This window comes from Pipistrellus kuhlii, unplaced genomic scaffold (genome assembly GCF_014108245.1).
Source record: "Pipistrellus kuhlii isolate mPipKuh1 unplaced genomic scaffold, mPipKuh1.p scaffold_m20_p_10, whole genome shotgun sequence".
In the NCBI taxonomy this organism is placed as follows: Eukaryota; Metazoa; Chordata; class Mammalia; order Chiroptera; family Vespertilionidae; genus Pipistrellus; species Pipistrellus kuhlii.
This window is the reverse complement of record NW_023425405.1, coordinates 12,344,119-12,360,218: the sequence shown is the minus strand read 5'-3', so window position 1 is coordinate 12,360,218 and position 16,100 is coordinate 12,344,119. Positions and strand designations below refer to the sequence as shown.

The 16,100-nt window shown below is 40.0% G+C and overlaps 1 protein-coding gene and 1 long non-coding RNA gene across 3 annotated transcripts in view; both read left to right on the top strand.

Annotated features, from left to right (window-relative positions):
• UBE2H (ubiquitin conjugating enzyme E2 H) overlaps positions 1-16,100 on the top strand; it is a 100,251-nt gene that overhangs the window by 24,233 nt on the left and 59,918 nt on the right. The window lies entirely within an intron of this gene.
• Positions 1-16,100, top strand: part of LOC123650964 — a 50,298-nt gene that overhangs the window by 17,769 nt on the left and 16,429 nt on the right. The window lies entirely within an intron of this gene.

The window sequence follows — 16,100 nt, the reverse complement described above, 5'->3', positions numbered from 1 at the left end:
CCGCAAGCTGATGCTCTATCCACTGAGCCAAACCGGTTTTGCCTGAATCTTTTTTTATTGCTGTATAAGAGCAAGTATGAATATAGTCCAAAGAACTTCCTTTGGAAAGCCAAATCAATTGTGTGTGTGGGTGGAGAGAGAGAGAGAGAAAGAGAGAGAGAGAGGGAGAGAGATATGAGGATAGAAGAGATACGTAGATCTCTTTGGGATCCTTGCCACTTTTAGCATTCCATAGCTGTGAGTCCTGTTTAATAGGAGCACTTGTCTGGCTTTATGGCATGAATGTTGAGCCTGCCAGCCTTTAATTTAAATAGCAGATTTAGAGAGCAAGTTGGAGATAGTTGTACTATTTTGAAATTCTCAGTGCCTTGAAAGAAATAAATGTTAAACATATAGCACAGAACAGCAAACACTTGTGTGCATGCTTGGTATTTGCTCTTGGTAACCTCACACTTGTGTTAGTTTTAAGGAGAGTATTCAAACATATGTTCTTTGATATGCAGGGCAACAGTGAGTACTGAACAGATGTTATTTCCCCCCCAAATTATAAGTTATTGATTTATAGAGAGAGGGAGGAAGAGAAACATGGATATGAGAGCAAAACAGTGATCAGTTGCCTCCTGCATGTCCCCTTCTGGGGATCGAGCCCATAACTGAGAATATGCCAGCAACCTTTCAGTGCACGGGATGATGCCAACTGAGCCACACTGGCCAGATATGCACAGATGTTATTTTTAATTTAGGAAACTCCAAGGTAAGTAGGTTTTTAAAAATTAATGTTTTAATTTTTAGAGAGGAAGGGTGAGAGACAGAAACATCGATAATGAGAGAGAAACCTCAAGAGAGAAACAGATTCGGTTGCACCACAACAGGGATCAAACCCACAACCTGTGTATGTGCCCTGGCTGGGAATCAAATCAACAGTTTTTTGGTGCATGGATGATGCTCAACCAACTAAGCCACACTAGCCAGGACTGCATTTTTTAAAAGAACTTTTTTCTAAATTTTGCAGTTCAGAGATTTAGTTATGTTTAGCTACTTAATACTTTAAAAATACATACTTCTCCCCTCCATATCTCTCTAAAATAAAGGCTTTTTATTAGTTTAGTACTTAGTCCAGGGAGAGTGCTTACTGAGAGAACCATACCTGGGATTAAAAGATCTAGACAGCCCTCGCTGGTTTGGCTCAGTGGATAGAGCATTGGCCTGCGGACTGAGGGTTTCTGGGTTTGATTCTAGTCAAAGGCGCATGCCGGGGTTGTGGGCTTGATCCCCAATAGGGGGCGTGCAGGAGGCAGCCAATCAGTGATTCTCTCTCATTATTGATGGTTCTATCTACCTTCTCCCTTCTCTGAAATCAATAAAAATTAACAAAAAAAGATATACACAGAAACCTGGCCAGTGTGGGTCACTCGTTGAGCATTGATCTATGAAACGGGGAGGTCGAAGTTCCTTTCCTGGTCAGGGCACATCCCTGAGTTTCAGGCTAGATCCCTAGTAGAGGGTGTGTGTGGAGCAGCCCACCAATGATTCTCATCATTGAGGTTTCTCTCTCTCTCTCCCTCTCTCTGAAATCAATAACAACATATTTAAAAGATAGACAGAAGTTTGTGTCACCCAACATTCCTGCCTTGCCCTTTCCTTTCAGAAACCCCCGCTGATGATTCTCTCAGCCTTGTCATCTATGAGCCACCCAGCTTCCAATATACACACACAAACACAAATACACATACAATTTGACAGTTTAACATGTTAACACTTTGGCAGCAGAAGTGGGCTGAATCAGTTGGATACAAGGTGACTGTTCTAAAATAAAATGAAACAGCACCATCTTGAATTTATGGGCTACATCTGAGACTGAACAAATGAGAGTTTTGCAGGTGGTTTGGCCATTAGCTGTGAGCATTCTATTGTAGAAGTAGACAGGATGTTTTCTCTGTAGTGTCTAACCGTGAAGCCTTGCATCTATTCCCATTTTCTCAGGAATGAAATCTAAAACAGAAAAGCTATTTTCCTTCCATTAGCTTTCAAAACAAAAGTAAGGTTTGTAAATCTGAATTAGACTTGCATAATGCTGAAGAGGATGGCTCTGGTCCTAGATTGATTTTTGGTAAGGATTTTAAAAAAGTTCTGTTAGAACGTGAGCATAGATAGTTCTGTTAGAACACGGTTTAAAAAAGTGAGATGAGCCTGGCCGATGTTGCTCTGTGGTTGAGTATCTACCCATGATCCAGGACGTCACGGTTTGATTCCCAGTCCGGGCACATGCCTGAGTTACAGGCTTGATCCCTTGTAGGGGATGTGCAGGAGATAGCTGATTTATGATTTTCTTGCATCACTGATGTTTCTAACCCTCTCTCCCTATCCCTTCCTTTTTCTGAAATCAATAAAAACCATATTTAGGCCCTAACAGGTTTGGCTCAGTGGAATGAGCATCAGCCTGTGGACTCAAGGGTCCCAGGTTCCATTCCGGTCAAGGGCATGCACCTTGCTTGCGGGCACATCCCTAGTAGGGGGTGCGCAGGAGGCAGCTGATTGATGTTTCTCTCTCATTGATGGTTCTAACTCTATCCTCTCCCTTCCTCTCTGTAAAAAATGAATAAAATATATATTTTTTAAAAAGTGAGATAGAAACACAAGGATATTAACCACTATACATATTCTGTAGCAAATGGCTGAGAAGTTTAAACAAATCTGTTAATGTCTGTTTACCATGAGCATGTTGATTTCTATGGTGGATAAAACCAGTGCAGTATCTGAAGACTGTTTTCCTATTTTTTTTTTTTTAATGCCTTCCCCCACCCCCGAAGTAGAGATATTTAATGTAGAGGCTTTCTATGTTAAGGCAGTAATAGTGCCCATTAAAACTATTTTAGCCTGTCAGGTAGCTCAGTTAACTAGAGCTTTATCCTGATAGGCCAAGGTTGTGGGTTTGATCCCTGGTTAGGGAACATACAAGAATCAGCCAATGAGTGCATAAAGTGGAACAAGTCAATGTTTCTTCCCCACAACCTCAAAATAATAAACACATTTTTAAAATTAAAAAACAACAACAACTTTGTGTTTTAGGCATTAAAATCCTGGATTAAATCAGTGTGATTATCTGCCTATAAAAAAACTTCTGAAGTTATTTGAAGAAAGATTAGCAGGTTCAGGAATATAAGCCATTTGAAAACTTAAAAGTGCATCTGAGAAAGCCTTCTGAGAGTCAGAAGGTTTTATGGATTTCTTCTGGCTTGTCATTAATAATTGAACGTGGTGTGAAAGGCACATTTTAGCTGGATGCATTTATGGGACTGCTAAAGGAAAGAATATATTATTATAATTTGTCACTATCTTTGCTCTGTTCCTGTGTCCTGAACTAATGATTGAAAGAAAACCCTGTGCAGCTCATTATCTTCATTGCTTTCTAGATGGGAGTGGGGCTCAAGGGTGACTGCATACTGGGGGTGGGAGAGGAAGGGATCTTTTAAAAGACAGGCAAATTTGAGTCATGGGCCATTTAGCCAAGCCTGTTTGCTTCTGCTTTGGCCACAGGTGCAGGCAGGCTGTTTGACAGTATTGAAGTTCTGCTTTCAAATAGATACCTTTCCAGTGTTTCTTCATGGTGTTCTGAAAACCATATGTGGGGGAAATAGTCTCATTCTGTTTATAGGTTAAGGTGTTTTCTGTTTCCTAAATATACCAGAAGTATTATTATTATTATTATTATTATTATTATTATTATTATTAAAAATACAATTTATTGATTTCAGAAAGGAAGGGAGAAGGAGAAAGGAATAGAAACATCAATGATGAGAAAGAATCATTGATTGGCTGCCTCCTGCAAGTCCCTCACTGGGGATTGAGCCCACAACCTGAGCATGTGCCGTGACTAAGAATCTGTGACCTTCTGGTTCATAGGTTGATGCTCAACCACTGAGCCATGCCGGCGGGGCCACCAGAAGTATTATTTAATATTTTTTGTAAGATTTGAGACAACAGATGAAGAAAACTTCCAAACTTCCTTAACAAAATGGAGCCAAGCCACTGGATTTTCTTGGGAAATTTGTTTCTACACACCTTTAAAACTATAAAAGTTAATTTCATAGCCTCAGGGAAAGATATTGCTTCCCCTAAAAATCATTTTTAGGAGAGTTGGAAAAACTGATTGTCATTTGGTCTAAAACTTAAACTGATAAAAAGCCTCTTTGAGGACTTACTTTGTGCACGGTGTTATGCTTTTTTTAAAAAAGCACCTTGAAATCTAATTTAATCCTCAAAATAACCCTGAGTGGTAGCTCATCTTATCATTTTTCCTCTTTTAAAGTTGAGAAACCTCTGAGGTGTAGGCCCCCGTCTCATGCCAAGGAAGTTTCTGATAAACTCAGGACGCCTGACTCTAAACCACTAACCTCTACATTGCACTGCTTATATTTCCCTGGACCACGTGGAAGGTTGGTGGTCTTACTTTCCCAAGGGAGCGGGCTCGGAGTAGATAAAATTAATTTACTCTCATGTGGCTAGCTTTGAAACCAAAATTCAAACCTGGGTCAGTTCGAAGTGAAAGCCTGTTCTTTCCACTGAGAGTGTCAGATTACCTCTTAGAGGACATTACTGTAATATCTGATTTACTAGGATCTTTTTTTCTTGTGTTGGCTGCCATCAGTTTATAGAGGGGTTTGTTTAAAAATTTCATTTGTGAGATGGTGGTTTGGAACTCAGAATGCATAGTCTGCTAGCAGTGGGTGTTGTACCTGGTTGTGGTTCCGAGGCCATACCCCACTGTGACGGTTGATTGACTTCCCCTACTTATGCTTGTGATACCAACCTGGGTTCTAAGACCTGCCTCCAGTTCTAGAGAAACAGATATGTGTTCCTAGTTGTTGCCAGATTCCATTTGTCCCTTTACAAATGTTGTTTCCCTTGGTGTAGGCAGCAAACTGTAAAGTATGGGGTTGAGGGTGAGTACAAAGGTCAGACCTGGTTCAGAGTGTGGCTGTACCGGTGTTACCTGTTCTCCTACCCACTGTCTGCTAGGTGACCTGAGAGGAGACTATTAACCTTTCTAAGATCAGTTTCCTCATCTCAAATGAAGGGATGCCCCCATGGGTTATTATAGGACTTTGAATGGCACAAACAATCATTAGATATTCAGCATGGTATCTGGACATGGTAGATGTCCAAAAAACAATGGCAGTAATGGTGGAGATGGTGATTTATTCTGCTTTGTGGTCCATTTCCTCATTATATGCTGTAAATGTTTATATACTTTAAAATCTTAACTTTAACTGTAAATTTGTTTTATTGAAGAAAATTTTTAAGGGTTGAGCATATATTTTGATGAGTGGCTTTGATATTAAATCAACAACTTTCATGAGCCTTTTAAGTTCTTGTTGCATTTAAACAGAATGTACTTTTTGTTTCTCAGATGGAGAAACTGAGGTAGGAAGCAGGGATGAGCTAAATAGTAAAAATTTTGGCTTTGTGGATCATATACTCAATGCTGCTATTGTAATACAGAAGCAGCCACCAACAGTAAGTAAGTGGATGGGCTTGGCATGGTCCAATAAAACTTTATTTACAAAACAGGCCATGGACTATAGTTTGTGGACCCATAGACTAAAACAGTGTTTCCCAAAGTGTGGTACACGTACCCCCAGGGGTACGGGAAGAGTTTGGTGGGGGTACGCGTTGCACCGGAGTTTGGTGGGGATATGCACTGCACCATGCTTAGCTGCGCCTAATTCTACATTCTCATGAGTACGAGGGGTACTCAGCGTTACGAAAATTATAGAAGGGGTACACATATGTCAAAAGTTTGGGAAACACTGGACTAAAGGAACATACTTAATTCTGTCTCATCCTAAAATCCTACATTGTCCTACAATCTCTCTGCAGGTTGATGTAGATTTATTAAAGGGTTTTCCCATGGGGCTTTATCCTCAGTTTTCACATTGCACATTGTTTGCTATAAATTGGTTCACATACACACACCTTTAGTTATTTCTCAACTCTTGATTAGTATAGCTGCTTGCCTTCCAAACTCTTCTCCAAGAATATTTCAACAGGTTCCTAAAACTTTAATATGTCTCATACAGATTTCATTGCAATATCCTCCAAAATCAAAATATAGTCTGTGTGTGTGTGTGTGTGTGTGTGTACTTTCTCATCTGTTACCCAAGTGGAAAACCTGAGGTCTTCTTTACTCCTCCTTCATTCTGTTGATTCTGGCCCCTTGATTGTTAATCTTCCCCTTCTCTTTATCCCTGCCACCAGTGCTTTATTCAGGCCCTCGTGCTCTACCTGGACTATTGCTGCAAAACATCTCACAACTTCAGGGCTCCCTGTATCTAGGCTGTCTCTTTGTTGCTATCCTGTTTTTAGTACATATGATCATGCCACTTCCTGCTTAAAACCCCTTGTTCCTCAGTGCCTGTGGTTTCAAGCCGAACTTTGGTTTAAGAGTCATTTTGATAACGAAGGTGAAGTGCCTTCCTTCCTAGCTGTGGTGCTGCACTCACACCTGCAGTACACCACCTTCCCTTCCACTCCTGGCCTTAGAACTTCATTTATTCTTCAGTATTTACCTCCAGCTTTGCATCTACCGCAAAGCCTTTGTACCTCTCTCCACATCTCTGCATTTGCCTTAGATGTTTTTCTTTTCTTCTGCATGCTTTAATAATAGCACTCTTTGTTTTCCTTTCAGATAAGCAGTTAGTTACTACTCTGTAATCTATTGTGTGCTTGTGGTCCAACTCCCACCTCTTTCAAGCTGTTCCTTGGAGGATAAATCCTGTATCTTCTATACCTTTGTCCTCAACTCCAAAACTGTACATTGTACATCTGGGCTTGGCCATTTTGAAGAAGAGTAAATATTAGTAATAAAGAGTTGGGGCCACATGTACAATTTTTTTTTCATTTTTTCATTTTGGGGGTGTGTTCTTATTTCTACTTTCCCAGGGGAATTAAAAGTCCAAGGAAAATGGCCAAAAAAAGAAAAGACCCTTGCTCAGCCAGAGTTGAGCGCCTTTCTGTGCACCAGAGGGTTGCCAGTTTGATTCCTGGTCAGGGTACATGCCTGGGTTGCGGGTTCGATCCCCAATTGGGGCATGTATGGAAGGCAGTTTATCCATGTTTCTTTTTCCTTTTCATTCTCTAACCATGTCCTTGGGTGAGTTTTAACGGATTGGGGGGGCGATTGGGGGGCGGGGGAGGGAAGGGAGAAAGAAAAGACCCTTGGGCTAGGATCTGTGGTACAAAGATGGCCTGATGCTTTTAATTCCCCCTCCTCCCCCAGGCTCTTCATGGCCTGGCAGCTCACACCCTCGAGCAGTGGTTCTTCGTTTGGAGTGCAGATCAGAAACTCCTGGAGTGTTTCACCACAGTATACATGTCTAACGGAAACCTCCCACCCTTCTCCCCACCTAGTTATCATTAGGGCAGGGGATGTCAATACCATAGTGATAGTTTCCAGACGTTTCTTCCTATTTCCAGGCATTTCTCCCACATTCTCTCCCTGCTTCTTATATCCGAGTTCTTCATGAATATTCTCCTTAAATCTTCTTCGTTCCTTTCCACGGAGAGGGGGGCTCTCGGTGCAATGAAGTTCAGATGATGAACATGTTAGCATCTCATTTTAGAACTCCAAATGCATTTACATTTTCTAGTAGAAACATTGATATAGATGAGGATTAATATGCCAAAGTAAAATGGTGAACTCAGATACAAGTGAGTTAAATTGGCTTTTATTTTTGAGAAATTACATTCTGAGTTGTAAGTAATGGAATTAAGAACTTTTGAAACAAAACTTAAGTCTGTTAAGGACTTGTGGAATCACTGTAGAGAATAACATTCTATATCTCTTACTGCATCCCCCTTCTATACCCTGATTGATATTTACAGAGAGAGAGACTCAGGAGCTCCATGTGGGCATCCTTTCTTGGGAGGAGCCCCAGGGTGTTCCTGGAAGGTGGATTGGAAGGTGGTGTAAATTTTTTTGGTTCACGTTTCAAGGAAGCACATGTTTCTCTGCAGCTGAATCAGTTGTTTGATGTCATAGTTATATGTATACTTGGCTGGTTTTGAGCCTATGCAGATAGTTAGCTAGAGTCTCTAAAGAAGATAACCTCTTTATTCTTAACTGACTGCTTAGTAATCTGCATAACAAATGAGCCTTTTTACTTCAGAGAATTAAATGGGCATCTATAAATGAATAGTTTTTGAAGCTAAAGTTGTTAACACAAAGTTCTTTTCTTCACAGTAGGATTTCACCAGGAATCCTCTTTACTATATTGAAATGCACTAGTTTACAATAGGAAAGCATGTTCCAATAATAGGCCCATGCAATTAGCCTTTATTATAACGAAGTAAATGCTGGAATTTTTTTGTGCATTATCATTATCAATTGGTGTTAGTCCCAGGGAAACCACATAATAGCTAGAAAACCTTGATTGAGAGACAAACAAAAGTTTCTGTCTTACTCATAGGCATCCTTTTGTTCTTGAATTTAACAAAATGTTAGTCTCTTAAATCTTACTTTTTTGGTAACCATCATCTGATGGTAAGATTAAGGAATAGTACTTAATTGTATTAACCAAATGAAATGGTAATCATGCACTTCCTTCCTGCCCCCCTTCTCTTACTAATAAAATATCTGCAAAACACACACACACCAAAAAACGTATTTCAGAACTGTTATTATTTTGAATCAGAAGAAAATGTCAAGGGGCTCTAACTTTAGTGCCAAATTCATACCGTGATAGAAATGACATAATGATATGATGGTGAATATTGAACTGCTGCCCTGAGGCGGGGTAAGGGGGTAAAGCCCTGATTTGTGGCATTTGCTGATTTCTCAGATGTAGAAACCCCACCATGGCTGGTTTCAGACTACCAATGTGATGCCACTGACTTGTAGTTGGGAAGAAGTGCATATAACCAGCTGGTTAATTCACACTGCTGAATTAAAACCTCAGCTGTCAAATGTTTAGAATTTTATAGTCTATATATTTTTTCAGCCTGTATTTTTAATACTTAGCTCATTCCTATTTTGTTGTTTTAATTGGCCATTCTGGTATATAATTTACATATAATAAAATTCAACAATTTTAAGCATATAATTTGATAAGTTTTAACAGATGCATGTCCCACTACAATCCCTATTACCTCTTCTACACACAGTTGCCAGATTGATTTTTCTAAATCTTGTTTTGCATCCACATATATAAAACCATCACTGGCTACATGGTCTTTATCAGAGAAAGCTTAGTCCTCTGCTGTCTTGCCTCTTGTCTGCTTTTCTGGCCATATGGACTGTCTGCCTGCCTACATAAATTTCTTATTAAAAACAAACACCAAAAAAGCACTGGTTCCCAGCACAAATCCTACATGTATTTCTTTGCTCATGTCTGAACCCTGCCTGCAGTATTCCTGTCACCTCATATTTCTTCTTGTTTTGTCTTTCTTGCCTTTCCTTAAGAACCTAATTCTTATACAATTCAGTCTTTAGCAATAGTTTCCTCATAAAACCTATTGTACTACTATTTGGCACTTAACTTTGCAACTTGTAAATGGTTCTTGACGACAATAAACTTTTCAGTGACTTCCAACTCACGATAGTGTAGGAGAGAATAGTATTGCTATAATATAGACCTCTTAGAGGATAAAAGTTTGGTTTGTCTCAGTGTAATGTCTCTCAAAACCAGTGTTAGTCATTAAAATATCCATTGGAACTTTTATCTCTGTCTTGGAATTCAACCAGAGATGGTTAGTATCATGGACTTTGAACTCTTGGCAAGATTAAACATTTAAAGTAGTTCCAAAAGAAAATTCTTTGTTCCTTTCAGCCAGTTTTATTTTACTTTTTGAAGTACTAATAAGAAGTCAGGGTGTACCTCATTGTTTCCTTCCTGTCCCAGGAAAGCCATATTATGGTATTCTGAAAGAACTTATGTGTCTTTTTCGGTAACTTCACTATTAGCAAATAGTTTTTATTTTGAAACCTGGTACTTTCTCTGTAGAAAAAACATTGCACATGTACTTGTTGAAATCTGTTAGTGAACAATAACTCAACAAATATTTAGAACAGGTTTAGATGCCTGTCTCTATTTCACAGTCTGCCTTGGAAAGTTCCTCTTCTGTCCTTTAAATAATGGGTTTATTCATGTTCCACAGTTGGTCCTCATCAGTACAATAAGAGGTGTAAAATACAGAAATGTCCTACTTAGGTCACGTTAAATGTGCAGTCTTTGAAGAGCAGCTAAGTGGAAATGTCCAGTACTCATTTGGCCATCCAAGGCTGAAACTCAAGAGATGCGAAATCTTGCCCTACCTGGTTTGGCTCAGTGGATTGAGCGTCGGCCTGAAGACTGAAGGGTCCTGGGTTCGATTCCAGTTGAGGGCACACGTATGGGTTACAGGCTTGATCCCCAGTAGGGGGCGTGCAGGAGGCAGCCGATCAATGATTCTCTCTCATCATTGATGTTTCTATCTTTCTCTCCCTCTCCCTTCCTCTCTGAAATCAATAAAAATATCTTTTTAAAAGAGATGTGAAATCTTAATTTTTGAGACAATTGTGTTCAGGCAATAGATGAAATCGGACAAGAAAAGAGTTTCAATTAATAAGAGATGAGGACCAACTGTGGAACGTGAATAAACCCATCATTGATCATCAGCTGCCTCCTGCACACCCCACACCAGGGATTGAGCCCGCAACCTGATGTGCCCCTGACTGGAATCAAACCTGGAACCCTTCAATCTGCAGGCCAACGCTCTATTCACTGAGCCAAACCAGCTAGGGTGGATGGATACCTTGGTGTTTTGTTTTGTTTTTACATGTAAGAGTATGTTCATTATGGCTCTGCTTGAATCTTGCCTGGGGAAACCAAGTTTTCTCTTTCAGATGGCTTACAACCTTTTCTTTTTTACTCATTATGCATTGATCTCGAGTTGAACTTTGAGGGTCATCTTATTACATGTGTTTGGAGAAAACTTTATTGTAACTTCTATGTAAGAACAAAAGGCTAATTTCCCCTTATATTCAGCTGGCATCACTACCTCCTACAAACACCTTTCCCTTCCTTATTCTACTGGGTTTGGAGCACCCTCAGTTTGCTTTTTTAGCACTCTCCTAGTAACCCTTATTATAACACTTATTTCTTTCCCTGCTGATTGTTTGCTTGTCTACTTTTCCAATAGAACTTGAATATCTGAGGGCAGGCACTATCTGAGGACAGATCCACTGTCTACCGTAGTACCTGGCACTCATTCACTTTATCCATGTAACCAGTATTTGATGAGCACCCACTCTATGCTTACGGCCAGACCTACAAAATAGTACTTATGGCCACACCTACAAAGAAACAGACAATAGGCTGAAGTAGAGAATATTTGTGGAATATCTTGGGGTGTATACTTTGGGTGACTAGCAAGGAAGTGACATTTAAGACCATGAAGGGCCCGGTTTGGTGTGGTTCAGTGATTGAGCATCAACCTATGAACCAGCAGCTCATGGTTCGATGACTGGTCAGGGCACATTCCTGGGTTGTAGGTTTAATCCCCAGTTGGGGTGTGTGCAAGAAACAGCCAGTCAATGATTCTCTCATCATTGATGTTTATATGTATCTCAATGATGTTTATATTTTTCCCTCTCTCTTTCTCTCTGAAATAAAAAGACACACTGTCAAGGATAAGAAGAAGCAAGCTATCTGTAGGAAGAGGGAAGTGAGAACTAGCCTGAAGTAGCCATTGCAAAGGCCCTAAGAGCTTGTGCTTTAGGAAATGAAAGGCCAATGTGGCTGGGAAGTCAGAGAAGAATGTGGTATGAATATACTGTTTCAGTATATTGTGGGCTCACATAGATTAGACAACTATTGATACAGCGATTCGTGTAGGTTAGATTTGTTATCTGTTAGTGATTCTAAATGTTTATTTTGCATATTCCTTTCTGGAAAGTTAATTTTCACAAATAATGACTGAAAAAAAACCTTCAAATTTTAGTATTATGTGCAGCATATCCTACAATTGGCCAGATACTCTAAGGAAGTTTCTTTCTGTGCCTGCATTGCTATCCCTGGGGAACTTACAATAAAGACAGATAAGCCATCTGTATCATATTGAGAATTTTCACTGATTGACCATAGTTATTTTCTGCATTAATGCAGTAACGTCATCTGAAAACCAATTCAAGATAAGCACAGCAGAGTCGTTTAAACTTGTGTGAGTACTATATTTGAATTATGTTGATTGGTGTGTTAACTTTAAAATTTTGGGGGGTGGGGTTCTGTAAGTGCAAGGCCTCTTTCCTTCCCTTCTCACAAACTTGTTTTGTGTCTTTCACTACACCAGATTATATATGCATTCTTGGGCTTAATGGGAAGCAGAATATTTTGAAAGACAATGAGTAGTCACCACCAATCTTACCTTGGAAAGTGGCACAGCCCGACCATCTTTATAGTGGAAAAAGTATCTGCACAGCAGGGTTGTTGAGAGGTTTAAATGAAGTAACATATGTAAAACACTAACAGCTCTTGGTAGAGGCTTGGTAAATATTTGGCATTTGTTAATCTTCAACTCCCCTGTGGGGTAAATATGATTATCTCCACTTTTGTAAATGTGAGGAAAGAGGCAAGACTTAGAGAAAGTGTCACTTGCTGTAGGTTGGTGCTTCTCAAACTTTTTTTTTTTTTTTTAATATGTTTTATTGATATTTTACAGAGAGGGGGAAGGGAGAGAGATAGAGAGCCAGAAACGACAATGAGAAAGAAACATCGACCAACTGCCTCTTGCACACCCTCTACTGGGGATGTGCCCGCAACCAATGTACATGCCCTTGACTGGAATCGAACCTGGGACCTTTCAGTCCGCAGACGGACGCTCTACCACTGAGCCAAACCGGTTTCGGCTGCTTCTCAAACTTTAATGTGACCCGGCGGCTGTGGCTTGGTGGTTGAGCATTGATCTATGAACCAGGAGGTCGCTGTTGGATTCCCGGTCAGGGCACATGCCAGAGTTTGGGCTTGATCCCCAGTAGGGAGTGTGCAGGAAGCAGCCAATTAATGATTATCATCACCCATGTTTATCTCTTGCTCCTCCCTTTCTCTCTGAAATCAATAAAATATATTTTAAAAAACATGCAAAAACCTGAATGTGCATGTTAGTCACCAGGAGATCTTAATTAGTCTGGAATGGATCAGTTTCCTAGGCTATTTATCTAGGAAGTGGTGGAACTGGGCCTCAAACCCAGTTGTGTTTTTGTTGTTGTTGTTGTTTGTTTGTTTTTAAATTAAGGTATTATATGTGTACATATCTTAACATTGTCCCCCCACCCCCATACATGCCCAGAGTTTTGCGTCCATTGATTACACTTATATGCATGCATCAAACCCAGTTTTGCTGAGTGCAGTCTTCCACCGTTCTATGGATCCTCCTTAACTCTCATCAGTGGAATAAGGGTTTTTTGGGGGGACCTGTAAGTTGTTTATTTAATAATCCCTTAGATTAGTAAGAACCTGAAGTTGTATTTCATTCACTCTTTCAGCAATACTTAGAATTTTTTTAGAGTAGATAAAACATGAGGGAATATTACTTAATGTTGTCTTATCATCTTACATTTTAATGTCCCATATTCTTCTTATCCACTCCACTGCCAACCTGCTGCTTTTCCTGCTTTCACTTTTATTTTTGTGGGAACAGTGTCATCCACCAGGTCAGAAACATCAGATATTCTTGAGTTCTCTCTCTCCCTCACGTACAATTAGTCATGAAGTTCTTTCAGTTCTTAGAAATCTCATTGAAATGTAGCTTCTTCTCCAGCCTCTGCTGCCTTCGGATCTTCCCTGTCCTTGTTCTGGCCTTTCTCCAACCATTGTCTCCCTGCCATCCTCTGCGGTTAATCTTCAGGACAAGTTTGAGTATGCTACACACCTCTCCAACAGCTCTGTGATCTAGAAGCAGGAGTGGGGAAACATTTTTCTGCTTAGGGCCATTTGGGTATTTATAACATCATTTGGGGGCCATACAAAATTATCAATTTAAAAATTAGCCTTCTTTATTTGGTCAAACATTTAATTAACTCATTCCTAATGCCTTGGCAGGGCCAGAGCAAATTATTTCATGGCACCTTAAGTGGCCTCTGGGCCAGACTTTCCCCACTCCTGATATAGAGTGTAGCGTGTGTAATAAGAGCACATGTTTGAACTAGACTGCCTGTGTTCCAATCCTAGCTCTACAACTTACAGGCTGTGTGAGCCTGGGTAGATCACTTAACCTGTCTTTGTAATAATAACTTGTCTCCTTGGGCTCTTGTGAGGGTTGAATTAGTAAAAAGGCTTAGAGTAGTGCCCAGTACATTGCAATTGCTAAAAGGGCTAGCTTTGGTTAATATTTGTGACTAAAAAGGGGAAGTAGTAATTTAAAAAATTGGGAAGGGGCTGTACCAGCATAGAAGTTGGGCTAAATGCCAGATTTGGGACAAGTTATAGGTTAATAATCCCCTTATTAGCAATTGCTAACATCAGTATAAGACTGAGCATATCTATACTAATAAAAGGGTAATATACTAATTGAAGCAAACATCCTTCCAGATGTACTTCTGTACAAAGCTATAGCGGCTCCCTGAGGCTCAAGCAAGCCACGGATGGCAGTGGCTGCTGCTGCTGTGAGGGCCGGCCTGAGGCTCAGGAAAGGCATGGATGGTGGCTGCCACTGCGAGGGCCAGTCTGAAGCTCAGGCAAGCCATGGTAGCTGCAAGGGCCAACGCTCAGGCAGCCGGCGGCCAGCAGTGGCAGCAGCAGAGGCCTGGTGGGGGGTGTTGCCTTCCCCTGATCTGCCTGGTAGCCTCCTGTAGAGGGAGGCCAGAGGCAGTAGCATCGAGGGAGTGATGGGGGCAGGTGCCTTCCCCTGATTGGCTGATGGCTCCCTGAAGTCAGTAGGACATCCTCTGAGGGCTCCCAAACTGTGAGAGGGGGCAGGCCCGGCTGAGGGGACACCCCCCCACAGTGCATGAATTTTTGTGCACTGGGCCTCTAGTTAAAGATAAAAAGTCACATGTACTTAATTCATCTCAAGATTGAAGATATGTAATTTCAATTTTTAGGTTATTAACTAAGGTAGATTAAAATAACATGTACCCTATTAAATCTGAGGATGCTGTTTTTGGTGTATTATTAATAATAGCAAATACTGAGCCTTTCTTAATCCTGTGATATATTTACTATTATTCCCTTTTTACACTAAGGAAAACCAAGATACACAGAGATTAAATGACCTTCCCAAGACCATTATGACAAGTAAATGATGAAGCTGAGATTGAATCTAATGAATAGCCCACTCTGTACTCACTGGAATTCTGACCTTATTATATTGCAGAATTTCTGTTGAAACGAGCCCTCTTTCTTTGGCATTAGGGGAGCTTTGTAACCCAGTGATTTTGTGAAAATGAGTGCCAGGAAGGTTAGTTGTGTATTAGGACTTATTTGCTGTCTTCTCTCAATCTCCTAAATGTGACTCTTCAGTCCTGGATTTTGCCATGTAGATAATGCTGATGTTTAATATTTTCTATTTATTTTAAAGTGGTGTTAGTCACTTTCCTTTGCCATCTAGCCAGCATGTGCTTAGGAAATGCATGCTACCTGATCCAGACCAGGAATAAGAAAGATATATTTGCGAGAGAAAACATTCAAATATTTATCTTGACGTGTTTAAGCATGTTGAGACAGTTCTATCAGAGTTAAGGGACAGATTAATGGTAGATACATTGGTTTCTTGTTTGCTTAGTTTTGTTTTTTTTAAGGCAGTGATTTTTTCCTTAGAAAAAGAAAAAACTTAATCATGTAATAATATATGGCTCGGCAGTGAATAATATTTACATGGTCATTGATATCATAATCTCTGAATATCAATTTGACCAACAGTGGTGATATAACTATTCCATGGTTAGGGAGATGGACTGTGGGGTTAAGGTGAAAATCCTGACTTCCATAATGAAAAAGTCATTTGATAATTTTTGTAACTAGAAAATCAAATAATATATAAGAATGTTATTTAGATATATGGAAGGTAAATACCATTTTAATATGTTTGAATTTTTTTCTGTAAGATCTCCTTGTTTTAAGTAGTAA